An 18,941-nucleotide genomic window follows, 5' to 3' on the forward strand; every position below is an offset into this window, starting at 1 on the left:
ATAGATCCTCTATTTGCTCTGGTAGTGAATTAACATCAGTCCCCATGCTTCTCCTCGTAGAGTAGGCAATATCAGCGTAATGCAAAATATTCGTAGAACCGCAATTTGATGACCGTCTCTCCAATTTCATGAAAAAGGAGATTCGACTATTAATCGGCTGTGTTCTGGTTGGAACTTGTGAAGTAAATGCTTGCAATACGCTCAGGTATCAATCGTGAGTGTTTACAAGAAACATTCATGGGTAAAATTTGGTCTTATCCAGATTCTCAATTGGGCTCAATGCTTATATATATTGAAATATTTATAATACGCCCAATATACGAATTATTATAAATAATTTTAGAGAAAAGTTTTTCTTCCGGAGTAAATTTAATTACAAAATGTCAAAGAAAAATTATATAACTAGAATATTAAATTAATTCAGGAAAGGAATATAATTTGTATTGACAAACTATCTATTTACCATCGAATTATTTTAATAATTTATGAAATATACCATTGCGATTTCAATTGAAATGATTTAATTACGGACACGATTTCCGTGAATGGCCAGCTCGAATCAACAAATTTATTACAACAATCGATTATTTATTTAAGAAATAGTTCATCGTTTCTCGAAATACTTTTATTATCAAAGTGAGACGATCCTGTGATCAAGCATAGATGAGACAAAGGCGAGGAGAGCGTCACCTCCATGCCGACGCTCGACTCGCTCCACGCTCCGTCACACGCTGCAGAGATGGCAGGAGACGCATGCTGCCTCACTCTCGCCCCCGTGACCCATGACGCCTCTGAAATCTCATGTAATCGCCACTTCGTGAATAATGTGCACTGCAATATTGTGGCGTCTGCATGTGAATTAAGATATCTCAAGTATTCATAAATACGTCGTACATATCATAGCAAGGACTATTTCATACTTTCTTCTAAATATGCAGCAAAGCATTTATTTCTATTTTATAAATCGAGTAAAAGATTAATTTAAATCGATTAGTCAAATAGAGGACATTTTGTGTGGATATGCAGCCTTTAGAGTCCTGCGTGTGAACATGAGCATATGCATTGAACAAATACTAAATAAAACATTTAGCGTGAAACGGGAATGGTGAACAACCGTGAGCACTGAAAGATAAGTGACAATCGAACAGAGGTGGTACGAGACTTCGTGTGATTAATGTCGGCTGGGAGATTTGTATGTTTGCATTTAAGATTCCTATGGAAACATGAGTATTTTCATCCCATCAAGTGCAAGTTAGCAAGAAGGAGTCTATTTATTGTTCTCCCTTCTGTACTTATTTCAGGAGCAACTTTAGCAGAAGGCGAGCATGACAAACTCGGCTGTTTACACTGAATGAAATCATAATAATATAATAATAACGCTCATTCTGCATTATTATATTCCCTGCTAACAATCTGATTTTATCTCATGATTTACAAAAGCACTGCTGAATTCGTACTAATACCACTTTTAAAAGTGTTTTTAAAAATGTTACCAATATGACCAAAATTAATCCCTTTGCAAACAAGTTAAAATGAACACTACCACCACTTTCTCACACTGAATGTGTATGTACTCACTGTAAATCTTCTCTCTTTGACCACAGATGACATTTATAAATCCTTCTTTCATGCAAAATGGGAGCTTAATCACTTATAACATTTTCTTCTTGTAAATATGTACTTCATAACAACTGCCAGAATTCCTATGCTCTTATGGACACTTTAAAATTTAACATACTATGCACTAATACTTCAAACTATGATTAAATGTGACATACTTATTTACACATAAACTGCACAAATACCAATTTGCTTTGAAATAAATAAATAAAATTAACAATTTAAATTAACTTCAAGTAAGTAATTACTAAAAATTGCATCCATTTCCTCAGTGAGAAATCTTATGCACGAGATATTGTGTATCTGTCTTGCTGGTACAATTGCAATTAAAGAGATCATTGACGTGGGATAGCTATGAAAGGTGGGATTCTGGAGTTTGGCGTGTTTGGCACTTATTCAGAATATCCAATGAAGCAAGGAAAGCCGAATTTGTGAGAAAAGTAGTTTTATTAGATTTCCAACAAACTGTCAGCCAGGAAATAAATACCATGTGTGCATGTGTATTACATAATGTATACCTTTAATCTGAATTTGGGTGTCAGGCCTGTCAAGTCATGGAAGTAAGTAACTAGAAAGTCCAATCTATTGCAAAACTTAACTTGGTACATGTATACATTTCTGTATGTATTACGTTCTTATTAATCGCTGTTAGAAATCTTTCTGTTTGTATCAAGAAAAACAAGGCGGCATGAAAGCAATAATCCGATTGTCTGACTAATTTTCTTACGCTGCTCAAACTCAAATCAACAATTTTATTTTTTGATGAATTAATCTTATCAGAATTGAAATATCATACCAGGGGAACAGCTCAACTACATTCTAGCTCACTTGTCAGTCTAGGACTCAGATCTGGCTTGATTTTGTTGTTCTTTCTGCTGTGCTGTCTCTAATAAAGTTTCTCGCTGCGGGAGCATATTACGGACTTAATTGTCAGAGTCAGTCACGAAATGGTTGGGTCATTCAACGTGTTTGCTAATGCCAAAGAGTGACTGTCAGGGATCAGTAAAAAAAGAATGACCAGTCAGTCAGTGTTGCACATTGCACAACGTTGCTTATTTTCCATTGCTGCGATGTACATACGAGTGGCTAGTACTGACTACTGCTGTGCATCATGTTGGTTGTTTTGTGTGTGTGTTGGTTATTTATTCTTTCGCATCGAAATCACAATCAACATCCAAAAGTGAACAGAAAGCATCAAACTCGGTCCAAGTCTTGTGCTTTGTTGTGCATTATCATGAAGATGAAATTAGGAGTATTATATTTGGAGGTGTTGAAGTGAGCAGAGTGCTCAGCATGAAGCCTCTCCTGTCAGGATCATGATCTTTTCAATTCAGGTAGTGAATTCTCATAGTGAATTCTCATGCCCGGTGTCAGGATTACCGAAGAACCAACTATTTACCTCTCGATCCGTGTATGTACACACATACCATTGCATTTTGAGCGCCCTTTATTGTGCATCTGCTGCCTTGCATTGCTCAACTGAAATCAAATACAAGCAGCTTTAAATCCTCGATAACGTAGGACACACAGTACACAGGAGCTCTTTAGACTTAACTTTTCGATTCACATCCATCTTTACATAATGTGATTATTCCATTTGGATATGCCATCCTGAATGCAGGCGAAAAACACGAGTTTATGGCGTTGTATGACATGACAATGCGTTTTCTGCCTCATCTTTTGTGTCATGCTCAATTCAGAATATTATAGCATAATTTTAAGGGTTTCGTTCCTCCCATCACATCAGCCTGTCCATTGTTGCTGTCTCCTCATCCTCCTCTAATACATGCTTACTTACTTACAATGCGATGGTGTGAAGTGTAACCCTCCGATTTGGCTTAAATTTTAAAATTAGGTGGTCCAAGCCAATACAACTAACGTTTCTTCAGGCAGTTTGTGCGATGGTGAGAGTTACTCAATATATTTGAGGTCAAAGTTCAAAAAACGGCCGACTTTTTTCAGGCGGAGTGAGAAAACTCCACTTCCAGTCTCTTCCCCTCGCTTTGATTTGCAGGTGTCTCGCTCACGCATACGCCTTCATGCTTAAATAAGTGCGATTTTTACTTATTTCTAGTACAAATTTACATAAAAGTTAATTTATAAATTCGCCAACGGTAAATAAACATGGAAAAACTTAACTTGCTTTCCATTTCGAACGCGTTGGTTCTAATATCCAATTAATTTATATTTTAAGTGCTCCTGTGTTTGTTCCAATGATTCGATATTGTTGGTACTCGAGCGGATTATGGGGTGATGAAGAAAAGCCCGAGTTTAAAAATGTAAACGACGTATGTCTTAGAGAAAAAAATATTAGTTGCGACCTAAATTGTGGCAATCCCACATTCATCAAATTCAGCTGGTGCAGTTTATCGTATTGTTTCGTGGACTTTTATGAAAATAATCATACGGTCACATGTACAATGAATAATTAATATTTTTCTACAAAAAAAATTAAATTTAAAATTGTTGAAATGAATTATTTTTCGGAGTGAAAATCAAAGCGAGGGGAAGAGACTGCAAGTGGAGTTTTCTCACTCCGCCTGAAAAAAGTTGGTCGTTTTTTGAACTTTGACCTCAAATATTTTGAGTAACTCTCACCATCGCACAAACTGCCTGAAGAAACGTTAGTTGTATTGGCTTGGACCACCTAATTTTAAAATTTAAGCCTAATCGGAGGGTTACACTTCACACCATCGCATTGTTAGATACCTCTTCTGAATTTCAGGTTTTCTCTCCTTGCTTGTACCAAATTCGCTGTACGAGGCTTACTTTGGGAACAATATGATAATATTAATAATAATATGCATGTGTTGATCCATTACATCGGCATCAGAGGACATTTTAACTTGAAGTATTTATTGTTGCAAGCTTTCGATATTCATACAGAATTTCTTCATCAGGTAATATGCATGTGTTCATAATAATATGCATTGTAGCTCCGCTGCTGCTGCTTCTGCTCGCCAAGACTTGAATAATTTAATTCAGTCCTTGGATAAATGATGATTTATTGCAATCTGAGACGAGTGACTAAATCAAATGCTGTTCAGATGGGAATGATTAATTCATAATTTGTGATTTTATTGCGTGGCGGTGGTATGATTTTCGAAAGTTTGGATTTACTTTTGCACTTTGCCTACCAAGTATTTAGAAGGAGCTCGGTGTGTGTCTATGCAGTGCAACCTGGCTTTATCCGCGGAGAAGAGGATGGAGATTTATGAGAAGAAAGAACAAATAAGGAGGGATTTAATAAAATTTTATGATTTATGAGAGTACCGACGCTGCTTCCACCATCATCATCAACTATACCGCACGGCTCCTGAGCTTTATTGTTTCATAGCACAAGGAATACTATACTTTTACTGCTGAAAACTCATTCGTGATCACATTTTCCATAACTCATTCATTGCAGTGTGTTGTACAAGATTGCCTTCATATATAAGTACACCATATTACGTAATACGACTACCAAGGGTTGCAGAATAATGTAATTTTTCAGCCATCAAATAATGAAATATTTCCGATTCATTGAATTCCAAGCATTCATGACTGTATGACGTGACTTTATATTAAAGATTCAACAGCTTGAATGCACCAGGATTGGAAGGAAATTTGTGGATTCGGAAGAACATGGTTTGGTTGGGAATGACTTCATTTTCACTTTACAAATCTCCTCTTTCAAGACATTGTCTCCTTGTGGATATTCCTTTTGCAATAATATAATATCCCTGTTTCGTGTGTGTATGGATGGATATCCAGCCACAAGGATGATTTGACGATCTCTCCGCCGTTCACCTCGGAAGGAAGGCCCACCACCAAACAATGACAAAATACAATACAATACATATTGGACACGGCAATAGAAATAGCAATTAAGACTTGTATATAAAGAGTGTTGCACAAACTAAGCAAATAGTGGACAGATAATAAAAACAGTTGCTTTTGTCTCTGTGAACACTTTTTGTCGGAATGACGGATGACTCCTTTTCTCTCAGCAGTCTCCAGTCGTCTGAGACTTGGACAGCAAACTGTGGGGTCTGAGCTGAACTATACATTTTTTTGTATGTACAGTATTGCTCGTCTACGGAGGTTTGGACGTTGGACGCACTAATAACCCACGGCTGCTGCTACAGAGTCTCATAAATCGCCGCGTCCTTAATCCAGTTAAACTGAGGCATAAACCTTTGTGGACACATAAATGTCCGGAAGGAACCAACCCAAGATTAACCCCGGAAACCACAAACTGTCTAAAATTGTCATTAATCAATGTCCAATTAAATGAAAGTTGTATTAGCCAAATATTATATGTAATGCATGTATTTACATATAGTCACATGTACTTGGGTGGTTATGCTTAGGATTAGATGGGCTGACTTGTGATAAACCGAAAATCTTGACGTAATATTATTATGCAATTTAACGAACTATGATGTTTATAAAATCAGAGAAATGATACCATAAAAGGTAACGTCGTCGTGTCCCAATCAATCAGCCTTTTCAAAACTTCATCATGCATACACACATTGGCGTCTATACATGCACATTGTATATATGCATATGTACGTCTATGTATATACAAGTCTACTCTCCAATGAATTTAGCCGCATCATGGAATAATCTTGGTTAAGTAATAATTCCGTTTCAGACGCAAGGTTTGCCCTCGTCTTATTTTATATTCGACTCTGGTTGACATCCTGGGAGTTTGTTGTGTAAAATAAATATCAACTTCGGGAATGAATCCTGGGAAGAAGGAACACGGACAAAATGAGAAATGAGATCGACCAAGTCGAAGTGCTCAAAGTGGAGATAGTTTGTACATATATGAGGAAAGCACAATAGTCGGCGGTGGTGACTCAAGTAGTCTGGGAAAGGGACGTGACGAGGAAAAAGGTAATATAACAGAAAGTCATGAATTTTCTACAGTGTAAACAGAAGACCACCCCTCTTTTGTGTCAGTCTTGATTAAATGTAGATGAGGAGTCTATCGACAATCCGGCACGCACTGAGCGCCAGAAGAGAGCCAGCCAAATTGATTTATCCCTACTCACACATTTCCTCCACAACAACGACGCCCGTCCTCCGCACTGCTTTCCCCAACCTCCTCAAACTCCTCGCCAGAGTTATCTCTGGTCTCATCATCATCATTATTATTACAATTGATGCATCTCATCCACCATCCCGACCACCGCTGCCAAGGAAAACCAATACTGCTAATAATGTTCCAACTTCCAACCCATACATAGATACGTTTGTACTATGTAGATACATATGTGGGCCTCGTTCCTTCATTCGCTCCTTCATTTCATTCCATGCTCTGCTTTCCCTCTTGGCACCCACCCTCCCATCGACCTGACAAAATAAGAAGTGGCTGATAAGTGCTACAATAAAACACAATGTGATGTTATTATTACATGCACGGCAGGCAGTCAGCACTGGATAATCACTTGATGGCAATGACGATATGGTGTTGTGGGAGGTTCGTCGCTTGGGAAAGCAGATGTGTCGAGGCGGTGTCTGACAACAGGAAATGAAACTGTGTGGCGCAATTGAATTAAATCGTCAATAGTTTATATCAAATGAACCAATAAAACATTCAACCCCAATCCTGCAAAGGAGAGGAGGGAGGAACAAGCGAGTGTGTGTATGATTTATATGGAAAATATGCACAATCGTAGTTTAAAAATGCATGGTTCATAATTCATGCGTATGTATGAACTTTATCGACAATGTGTCCGTTAATTATTTTATTTTATATTGTGCTAAAGAAACATTGGGATTAAATTATCATACATTAAATGATGGCTTATTATATGGTAATACGAGTTTGGTGGTTAACGTGCTAATTAATTTCTGTCGTTAACACGTAGGAAAAATAGAATTGATAAATATTCTTCATTTCTTTAAATATGCATTTTCTGTCCAACGACTTCCTGGCATCATTAATATATACACAGGTGCTTACTTAATCTCGTAAAATGTATGTACATTGCTCTTATTTTTTAAATATACTGTTTGGAATTTGAACTTGCATCGACTCGAGTCGTATTACGTATTGGTTTCGAGACGACTTTATCACTCACTCGCTCTTCTGCTGATGTCGAGCCTCGAGAGGAGCAATTTTCGAAATGCGTTGGTTGTAATTGAACTGTGAGTGCTGTTATAGAAGAGGAAGGATTTTTCGGTTGAGCGCTTTTCCATTAATAAAATAGACTTAAAGGATGAATCCGATTATTTATCTACAAATTACTCTCACTCTCTTTCTCTCGCTGCCCCCTCTGCATTTCCCAACTCCATGCAAATATCCGATGCAAACTATCTCAATTCCAATCCAATTATACAACTCCTGTGTAAAAATTGAAGACTCCGTATATGATGCGCTTTTTGCCATTACGCAAATTAAAATACGAGAACGGTTCAAAATTCATTTAAATCAAAACAAACCTGCAAGTCAACAGCAATTTTTAGCCAACAACTTTTAGTTTAAAATGATATCAGTAAAAAAAATTACAAAAAAAAATATGGTTGCAAGTTTAATTATTTATTTTATTCAGTGCGCTTCTAGTTTTTCCCCAAATCAATAGTAAAACATAACTTAAGTAATAGAATTTAAAGCTGCCGTTTTCTTACTTATGTACGCACAGCCGCTTCTTTAAGAAATTTGGATGGTTCATGTATATGCACAAAGCTGTCGGTGACCATAATTAAAAGCCTTTTTGAAAAATGAAAATATTCACATTTTAAACACAACGGAAATGGAGTGACATGCAACTTATGCTCAGTAAAAAAAAAGCTGTAAAGTAATAACACACTCAACATACAAATTTTGTCTACTGCTGCTTACTCAAGGCAGACAGACGTTGACTTGTACCTTAATTTGGTGTGATGTCTGCACTAAATGAGGATCTTTTTCTTTTATGGTGAATTGGCGTTGCATAACGTTCAGAGCGAAGCTCCTCCTTTTCCTTGCTTTTAAGTGCAATTAAGTCCTGCGCTTTACTTTTATTCACTCTCTGTTACATTTAACGCTCATGCTCGGATCGATGGCAGACACTCAAACCACTGTTCTTCTTGTAACCAGCTAATTCGACTTTACTCTTTCATTCAGCCATTCTCTCGTGCACAAAGACGAGCCAAGTATTGCTTAACGCTTCCCTTCAAGCCAAAAACCATCATCCTGGCAGACTGCTGATCTAACTGATGAATTCACGTTGTCTGATAATGTGACTCAAATAAATAAGGATCCCTTCAATCATGGTTCATCCTTTAAATAAAAAAAGCTGGTGAAACCACCCAACCTGATCCGCGCCCCGGTGAATTGTGATCCCATCCACGGGATGAGACTTAAGATGGATAAGTCTAACAAGATAAGACATAAGGGGAAACAGCATGTAGACAAAATTGTTCAAAGAGCTATAACTTTCAGGAGGAGCGCGAGAGAGACAGATCTCTGCTCCGTGGGGACTCGGTCGGCGCTATGTTGCTGAGATTGAGAATGAAGCCGAAGGGAGCTCAGCTCACTTAAATTTGCTCCAGAAGCAAAAAGACGAGGACGCAAAGTAATAAAGGAATAAAAAGAAAGAGCCAAGGAACGAAGGTGAGGTTGTAGGAAACCAAGATGGAGAAAAGAGTTGAGATTTGAGAAAAAATTCAGCCAGAAGAGTGACTGAGTGAGTGGAATTCTGTCTCCATTAAATTGCCAGCAACAAGATTCGGGTGGAATCCCATCTTTCTCTCCATGGTCGGATCATATTAAAAGGATCTGCACAAGACTTGCTACAAACTTAACTTTCCACTTTCTCAATCCGTTTACACAACTTTTGAACTACAGGATTACATTTTATGTAAAACTCCCAAACGTATCTTCCACTCTTAAGAAGTTTAGAGTGTTAGACGCATTGCTTTTACTGCTACAACATATTTACATCGATCTACTCATGTTGACATAAAAGAAATCTGTAAGTACAAAGCACCTCTCAATAAGTGCGCATGGGAGTCATCTATATGTACCACTGTAGGCCGTATGCACACATAAATACTCGTATGTACAGACATATGTATGACCATTTCAGATTCCTTCCCATATCATGCACTCGAAATTGTGGGTTTACGGTAAAATCTTGCATTTTTATTTTCTGGGTTTTAGTTTTTTTACAACTGCTCATTATTCAATAATAAAGATTAAGTAATTATATGGATCATATTTTTAGTCGCAGCCAGGACTTATGGAACCACTGTGTTGTCTGTCTGTCCGTAACAAATAATATGAAACGAGATACTCGAAATTTATATGAAGACGATTTTATTCAGCGATTAAGAAAATACATAGGACTAAATCATCAATTATTATGAATGTCTTAATGAATAACAAGTTCCAATGAAGGCAACTAGCAAAATCAGGCGTAGACTTTTACGTGAAAATTATTTAGAAATGAAACTCTCTGGTTCAGGCTTGACAGAGTTGAACTGTATTTTTTTTGTAATAGTAAAGTATTTCAACACATTAGTCAAATTATATAGACAACGTTTTAACACTTCTCAATTACTCGATTATTGATTGGAATTTTATATGTTACGCCATATTATTTATTTAAGTGCATTTCATTTATCTGAGATAAACAACGTTTAATAAAGATGCACAGATATACGTTACAAAAATACAATTCTAATTCTTTTGCCACAAAAAATTGGGCGAGAGTGTAGCCAAATGCAAATTAAGACGATTTGAGTATGTGCTCACGGCATCCAAGAGTATGAATCATTATAATTTAGGTTTTCCTAACAATAATTCGGTGAAGCTGCCTGCTACCGAATAAACGGTCAGACCAATCAAAAGGAAAGTAATAAATGACAGTTAACCCGAGTCCAAATTCAAATTCATGCCATATGCAGTTATCATGCAATGCAACCCTAATTCAGTGTGATAGAAGAAGAGAGATGCGTGTCATAAATTAGATGCTATGATTTTTTATATATATTTCAGTTATTCCACCACCTCTCCACTCGTACACACATTATTCTTCTCTGCTGCTACTCAATACAAGTTGTTTGGTGGAATAGAATTTTGTTAGCCTAATAGCTTTGGAGGTTCGCCAGATAAAACAGAATCTTTTTTATCATTTCGTTAGTATTTGCTCTTTGGTGGGGTTCTTTTATGCACAGAATGGAAATGGAAAACTGAATCACAGTGGGGCTCCCCCCATTTCCCTTTATTCTCACATCCAACCTGAATGTAATGTTCCTTATGATCCATTGGATTGGACTTTTTATTCAAAGTGCCATCCTCCACTTGCAACCAAAGACCAACAACATCATCGCCGTTGGTTTTTTGGTGGTTCCCGTTGCATTTGCAATGTCATACCAACCCACCAACCAAACCAGCTCCGACACAAGCTGTACAACGAGTAAATTCCGGGACCAAAAGCGGTCGTCGGTGAAAAGAAATTTCTTTTTGTTGTGCGATGCTCCTGCTAATAATAATATATTATTTTTTTACGCATTCAAATCAAAACTAGGAAATGGAAGGATTTTAGCTGGTCCTTGTTACTTTTCGAACCACATCAACAAATGATACGAGATTCGCCACTGTATACTTGCTTATTTAGGTACATATTGTTGTTCACACGACAATATTACATAGTGCATACACTCATACAAGCTTGGAACACTTTCTACGAGCCTTATTCAGTTACACATGTATGTACATACGTTTTGTATCTGTAGAAGACATTTTGGTTGGGCCAAAATTCCAACGCAATAAGTTTGGCAGAGTTTTAAAGAGAGAAACTGAGATGCAGGATAAGAGAGGATCAAATGTATTTAACCAACAATACAAGGAGCAATAAGGACGATGTGTGTGTACGTATATATAAACAGGCAACCCAGCGAAACGGCACACTGTGTCCGCTCTTGTGTCAATTAAGCAAATAAATAAAAGAGGAGGTCTGTTTATGACCTACGGAGGGGTGGGTATTGAAGTGCCAGGACCACAAAGCCACATGAGACAGATGCATCTCCTTTGTGTCACGTGGTATTCTTTTACCAGTTATTTATCATTCTTTTTATTGTTGTTGCTCCGTCTCGAATTGCATGGGCTGTGCTTCCAAACACCCTCTCGCCTTTCAGGGGGCAGGACACCATTTACCTAAACCAAACACCGAGTCCCTTCCTTTAATAATAATAAATACAACGAGTAATATCTTCGTCTCGTCCACAAACATCATTCTTCACACTATTTTCAAAGTCATACATAACATGCTCTCATTTGACATTGTGGTTCCGCTATTGTTGGCCCAAGAATCTTTTGGGCTACTTTGGTACCCAAGAATTGTATCATTTCTTGTGCCATAGTAAGTGTTCAGCTTCCAGTAAATTGTAGCTTAAATTTAGAACGATGGCTCAGATCGACGTTATGCATTGTATGTATTCGTAGTAGAGCCTCATATTCATGGAATCATCGAAATTTTCATCAATGAAATACTTTTCCTTTTCCTGGAGTCTAAAAACAACCCAAGTGAAGGAAGTCAGTAAGTGTGATGTATCATTCATTGTATGCAAATGTCAACTTTATTTCTATTGGTTTTCTTTCATTCTCAACGGTACAAAAGGCTAAACCTATCAAAATTTTCACAGCTTGGAAGTTTACACAAAAAGTATTGTGGTTTTGGTTGTTATTGGATTTAGGAAAGAATGAATAAGGTCCTACGCACATATTTTACCATCTGCGTGAACTTGGACTTCATTCTTTGGAGGAACAGCATAAGCAATCAATTTTGCCAGCAAATTTGTCATCGTGCACTACCAAACACGAGACGAGCACAAAGTGACATTGAGTGAAATGCTTGAAAACCAGAGTGCTCGATCCATTCCCAGCCGAACAACTGCCTGAAACTGGGTATCGTGTTGGGAGCAAGGCAGTAAAAAATTGGTATCGTTAGATCTTAGCGAGTTGTAAATAAAGACATAAAGCCAGAAGAGCTGAGGACTGATTTTACTTGGCTTTTGGGAACTCGGAATGAATGAGATGTCGTATGTCAGTGGTGAGAAACTATAAAGAAAATAAAGCACTACCACCACGACTACTGTAATACCAACAGTAATGAAATACAATCCAAGCCAGCCTCGGATTGGATGGCAATGAGAAAGGTGTTGCTCAAGTGTTGGAAATTTTATGTCCAAGTTAACTGCCAAACGTAGACAGTTAATTTGTGATAGCTCCCCGTTTAAAGATCCATTCCTCACCACGGGTTATTTACATGCACACCTCGCTCCTCAAAGGAAATGGGTTTGAAGAGTTCTTCTTGGTCGGGTCTCCACTTTAATCACGCCAATTATCATTATTACGCATTATAATGGAGTTTAAGGCAAGCTCGCCCAAGGGGCAACGATACAACTCTTTTGTCCACCTCTCATAACCGATGATGACTGTATGATGATGCTCACCTCTAATTCTCCATATAGCATTTTATGTACAGATTGTGTTATGAAAACATCAAGTAAATATAGTTTGCGTAAGCTCTTCCTATTTGTAGTTTGTCCATTGGATAAAGGGTAACAAAAAGTGAAGAAGGAAGCAAGAAGTCTTCATCGTTGACCTCTGACCCGGCTTGAGTGTGTGGTCACCCAAGTATGAATAAACGAGGTTCTTAGCATTTGTTGCTTGACATCTAATCTTTCTTGTTGTAAAACCAGTCTTATATCTCAGCAGTTGGTCACTAAAACATTCTCTTCAAAATTAAGCTCGCACGGAGACGTCTCTGGTATCGCATATGTACATACATACACATGTAGAATAGTAGTAGTAGTAGCCGTTCCAGCCGTAATAATACTACTAATGTCGACTTCAACTCCTTTCAAAAGTTATTTTCACGAAACTGCAACCTCTCAACCGTGAATACGAATTTCCTTCCTTTAAAGTCACAACTTGTCTCCGAGGTTAAGGAAAAGTTACACGAGTTGAGATGGAGAAAATCTTTAGATTAGCACGTTCGAAGACGACATGATGTTGCTTGTGTAGCAAACTTTTGAATGAACATCATTAACAAGCAGCCAACACTTTTCAAGTTTTGGTTACCTTCAACAAACAATCTTTTTGTATAGATAAGTTCTCATTAAATGGACAAATCAACTACAAATTCTCTTATCTACCAAACAACCCTATTGTTTTCCTACGTAACATTCGTGAAATTTGAGTCTTTCCCACTAGTACGAGTACATAATAAAATATATAATGACATCTCCAGCTCTTTGCACAAATAGTGACTTTGACGAATTTCAAAATAATTGCATTTTGTCCAACGTAATATTTAATAATATTGGTGTGACTGAAAAGTTACACCAGACGAAAAGATTAGCCCGAAAGAACTCGAATTAATCTTTCCATTAGGATGTCCATTAATTGTTTACAATTTTAAATATATTATTGCAACAGGCTCCGTAGGGATTTACAACTGGTCGGAGACCTGTAAGGGAATAATGTGGGAATAAGAGAAATCAAAGTTACCACGACTGAATGGCTGAGTCCGATTTAAACTCTATAATGCATAAACCTTAATACCGCTCAGCAGAATAATCATGCATATCAGCATCACCAACAACGTTGTGCATTTGTTCTCATCGTCAGCTTGGCTTAAGAAGGATGTGTGTTTGCCATGAGAGAGGGGCGACAATGAGCAACTCGACTTAATTCTCAATCAATTGGTGCAATCGGATTAACAAAGATGAGTCGTCCAAGTGCTAATATGCTTTTGTGTGTGAGAGAAAGTGGGATTTTGACGAGAAACGGTTCAACAGTCACCATTCACATCAACAGCGTTTGTATGTATGCATTTATTGAATTCATCGCTCCTGATCCCGAGTATAAGTCTCAAAGAATTAAAACTAATCCGAATGGAAATATTTTACCACCCCTGCAGGGTGCGATAGCAGAAAGAAAAGCAGGGTTTTGGAAACGTTGACTCCTCGGAAACTTAATAATAATATCATATACATGCATATACATAAGCAGGCAATACGGGATTCTCGAATATATTCGCCCTGCTTAATAAATGTGATGCCACACAATGCTTCTCATTCACTTTCCTGTTTTGTACATGGTTTGTACTTATTTTAGTTGGATATTAAGGGACGACTGGTACTATGAGAGAGAGCTTGATATGTATCATATGTACTACTCGTAGTCAGACAACAACAAAACAGCAGTTACTCACTTTATTCACAAAAAAACTGTACTACTACTAATAATAAAAGAGCAACTGCTCTCACACCAGGAATAAATTTTGTTGGAGAGATGCTGACAGGAAAATCCACGTAGAAAAAATGGAGAAGGAGGAACTATCCGTCATTCACACCTGCCATCATCAGAGCCCACTTGCTCCACAAAGAGGATTATAATAAGTATTAACGTTAACGTTAGTGTGAAACACCAAGGACCGACACAATTACACACCCACCATCTCCATCCGTTTTAAACATGATACCGACACATGGAAAACAATTCTCTCTCTCTAATAATAAAGTGTTTCATCTTCCGTCCCTGCCCCTCCAACATTTTATTCAATTCTGTCTCTTCCTTGACTCCAACAACCTCATCCGCATACAATCTCTCCCCGTTGACATACGCCCAAAAAACCCTCATGAATATGCATAAGTCACATTAATATCAAACGGGCTGACTCCTCTCGTCCAGTTCTGAAAGTCGTGGCGAAAAATAATATTATTTCTCCCTATTTACTACGAGACAACTACTCCACCGATATGCAGTTGTCAGCCTATCCGTTATGGTCCTGATAATATACGGCCAATACTGACGGAGGATGCAATAACTAGCTGAGGGCGACAGAGGCACAGACGTCGCTCCCAAATGGTGTCAGTGTCACTCATTCGACGTGCTTTCTTCCCATCCTTCCAATGAATCTCGCCATCTCTTCTCTAAAGAATCATCATAACGCAGCAGTAACACCCCGAATTATTTACATACCCACACTCACTTCACTTTTGCCTGCATAAAACAACACTCCATCCAAGTGACACAAGGTCTGTCTGCCGCGGTGTCACTGGCACTCGATAGTGGAGATAATTCAAACATTGGCGAATACCAAATACAGACGCACACACAAATTGTGCAACTTGTCAACTTACAAACTATACAAGTTTAATAATATCCAATAAATGGTGATGGCAATAACATGAGACAAAATTGGTTCATGTTACGATAATCCATAATTACGATAATGCTTGGGTATCATCTTGTTGAAATAATTATGCTAATAATGCATAAATAAATGCAGAATGTGTTGAGACGAAATTCACTGGTGTATAATTTAGCTTTCACCATGCAGGACTGGTGTCAGTGAATTTCTAAACCAACCACAAATCGGTATCGTCGTCGCCGGAACTACAAAATAATTTTATGGGCAATAACTAAAATGGAGCGTGAATGTAATTATAGTAGGCAGACGCTTATTATGTACATCTTTATACACACTTCAGTAGACAGATATATGTCGTACGGCTAGAAAACCTCTGTTCCCTGTCATGTGCACTTCATAAAGGATGTTTCAAACCAGTCTTCACCGGTGTTTCAACCCCACTGACAGCTCGATTATTACGTCTTTCTCACAAAAGTATCCATCACCTTTCAAAGTCACTTTCTTTGTAAAATTTCATTTTTTACGAATCAGTCTCCCGTCGTCCGAGTGATCCTGTTTACTGTGTATCCAGTTCTTCTTCTACTACTGTACCAAAAACACTGACGAGTTGGAAAAATAATATTGTACGTCACTATGTTTCCTCCAGCTTCGTTTTCAAACACAACTCTGATAATCGCCAGGTATCAGCTAACCTTGTCACGTCTGAAATAACGTGTTTATTTCAACCTCTTACCGCGCACGAAGAAAAACTTGTTATTTTTTTGAAACTCCATTCACAATGACGAAATACATGCATATATAAGAGGCAGATTCATCGCATGGAATGCAATAAGTTAGACTCCAAACCTTTGCCGTTTATGTAGATCAACTGCACATTTCGTTATCATTCGAGACACAAATTTTCAAATATAAAAAGCATTTAATTACTTATAGAAAAATATTTTTTGTTTAGGTTAGAAAAAGAGAAAGTTGCAATATATGTATGTATGTAGCTGTACAACCAATTTTGAAAGCCACATGTATGTACACACTTTGCACTGCTAAATACTTATAAGAATTTGTTTAAAGTGAGTTGTGCTTGAAAGATGTCTGGAACTGTGCCACGTGACTCGATTATCGGATGAGTAAAACAACCACGGACGAAACTGGAAAAGGGTTCAATACAATTCGAGGAAAGAATTGCGTGCCCGAACATAACAATTATATTAGAGCTCGGAATGCTCATCTCACGAAATGCCAAACCAAAAACCGTAATTTACACTCAGATTATGCGAATCAAGACTGTGTTGGAAGAATAAAAACTTCTAGTTCAAATAAATCAAAGTAATATTACAGGTAATATGCATACTAGAATTTAAATGTAATAAATTAAAATATTATAACTGATATTCAGTATTAAAGCAACCGGTCCGATGTGGTAAATATATGGGACCGATCCCAATATAAATTCATCCACTGTAGTTTGAAATATTAAATTTTTCTTGAACACATCAGTTTTGAACTGCCCGACATTCCGCTTCCAATTTGGGCTTCCCCTTGAAAAATGAATCAGGAGGGTTTGGAAATTGCTGCAACAATTCTGCTGCATTTTTCACCCGTGGAAACTTGTACACTTGGGATCGAGTGGTAGCATCCCAGATTTTGACCACCTCCGACGGCCCAACTTTGAGGGGAAGAGTTGTAAGTTCGTCCAAAGTCCAGTATTTCGATTGCTGGGATCGATCCCAATTGGAATCGATCGCAATCAAGGGGATCCCGTCGGCAGCGTATTGGTCAGCTTTGCTCTGTAAGCCAGGGTACTGCTTCAGACTTCGAACTTTGGTGATGAAATGCTCTTGAATCCCATACTTGTTGTTCGATTTATATTGATAACGCTACAAATTATAAAAACACATACATATGAGATCGATCCCAGTGAGGCAAAATTTAACTTCCTGCAATAACCACATACCATAATAAAAGCTTCAACCAGCTCTTTTGTGTCCCGGCTATCGCACATTCGATACATAATTTGGAGCATGTTCTTGGGGTTGGCTGCTGCTCCAATCGAATTCTGATAGAGAAGAGAAGTCTTGTCCCGCGTATGATCTTCTCTGATGCCAAGATATCCTAACTGATGACCTTGATGCATTCCCGCATAAAATACAGCTCCGGCTGACCTACCATCAACTGGGATCGGTCCCATAGCTGGGGACCACACATACTTCTCACGGATTTCTTGGACGGAGTAGTCACTGACTGCGCCAATGTACACCACCTCGAGGTCTGGAGCTTTGTCTCTTTGCGCTTGCTGCGATGCTTTATTTCGATCTGCGAAGTCTGGTTTGTACTTGGGAGGATGTAAAACATTTACTTTCATGTGCTGTGCCGAATATGATGCGGCATTACATCTTCGTCCGCCTTCGTCAAAGTAATATCCAATTGTTGGTGCTCCTCCTGCAATTTAAAATAAAACAATGATATTGGTTGTACACATGGGTACGATCCCAAACAAATCTCGCAACCCTTACTTTTATTCAGCTTGGTGGGTGTAAATTTCGGTCCTGCTTCATTGACCCCCCACTCCGCCTCCTTTTTCAAAATGGACAAACGAATGTCATCCCGCAACCTTACATTAAGGCGCACACTCTCATAGAATTCCAACAAGTCCACTCTTGGTTGCTGCTGGTGAGGATGAACGGACAACTAGAGCAAAAGAATTCAAACCAATGAGATGATGTATTTCGATAAGTTTTTCAAATTAGTTTACTAACCTGTCCCCACTTGGGATGAGGTGTAATTTCCTCTGCTTCGAGTGACTCTTCTACTGGGAGCGCTCCCAAAGGAGACGCTGCTTGACCATGGAGGAGTTGAAGAGCTCCAGATGTCACTGTAGCCGAGATTGCTGCTTGTCGTTTTGGTGGTGGGAGTGGGGAAGACATCATTTGATCTTCATCCTCTTCCCTCCTACAAATTAAAAGATCAGCATTTACTTTTTCTGGGAACGCTCCCACTAATGTTATTGTGTCTAAGAAGTGCTTACTTCCGAGTCGACACCGACGGGTCTTGTGCTTGGGTTGTTTGTGGTTGAAAGACCGTCCTCGACGTCATCGTAGAAGAATCTTTATCAGTCCTGGAACATCACCAAATAAGTATAATTGTAGCAGGGATTATTATATGGGAGCGCTCCCATTGAAA

Source organism: Folsomia candida, unplaced genomic scaffold (assembly GCF_002217175.1).
Source record: "Folsomia candida strain VU population unplaced genomic scaffold, ASM221717v1 Fcan01_Sc001, whole genome shotgun sequence".
NCBI classification, from domain to species: domain Eukaryota; kingdom Metazoa; phylum Arthropoda; class Collembola; order Entomobryomorpha; family Isotomidae; genus Folsomia; species Folsomia candida.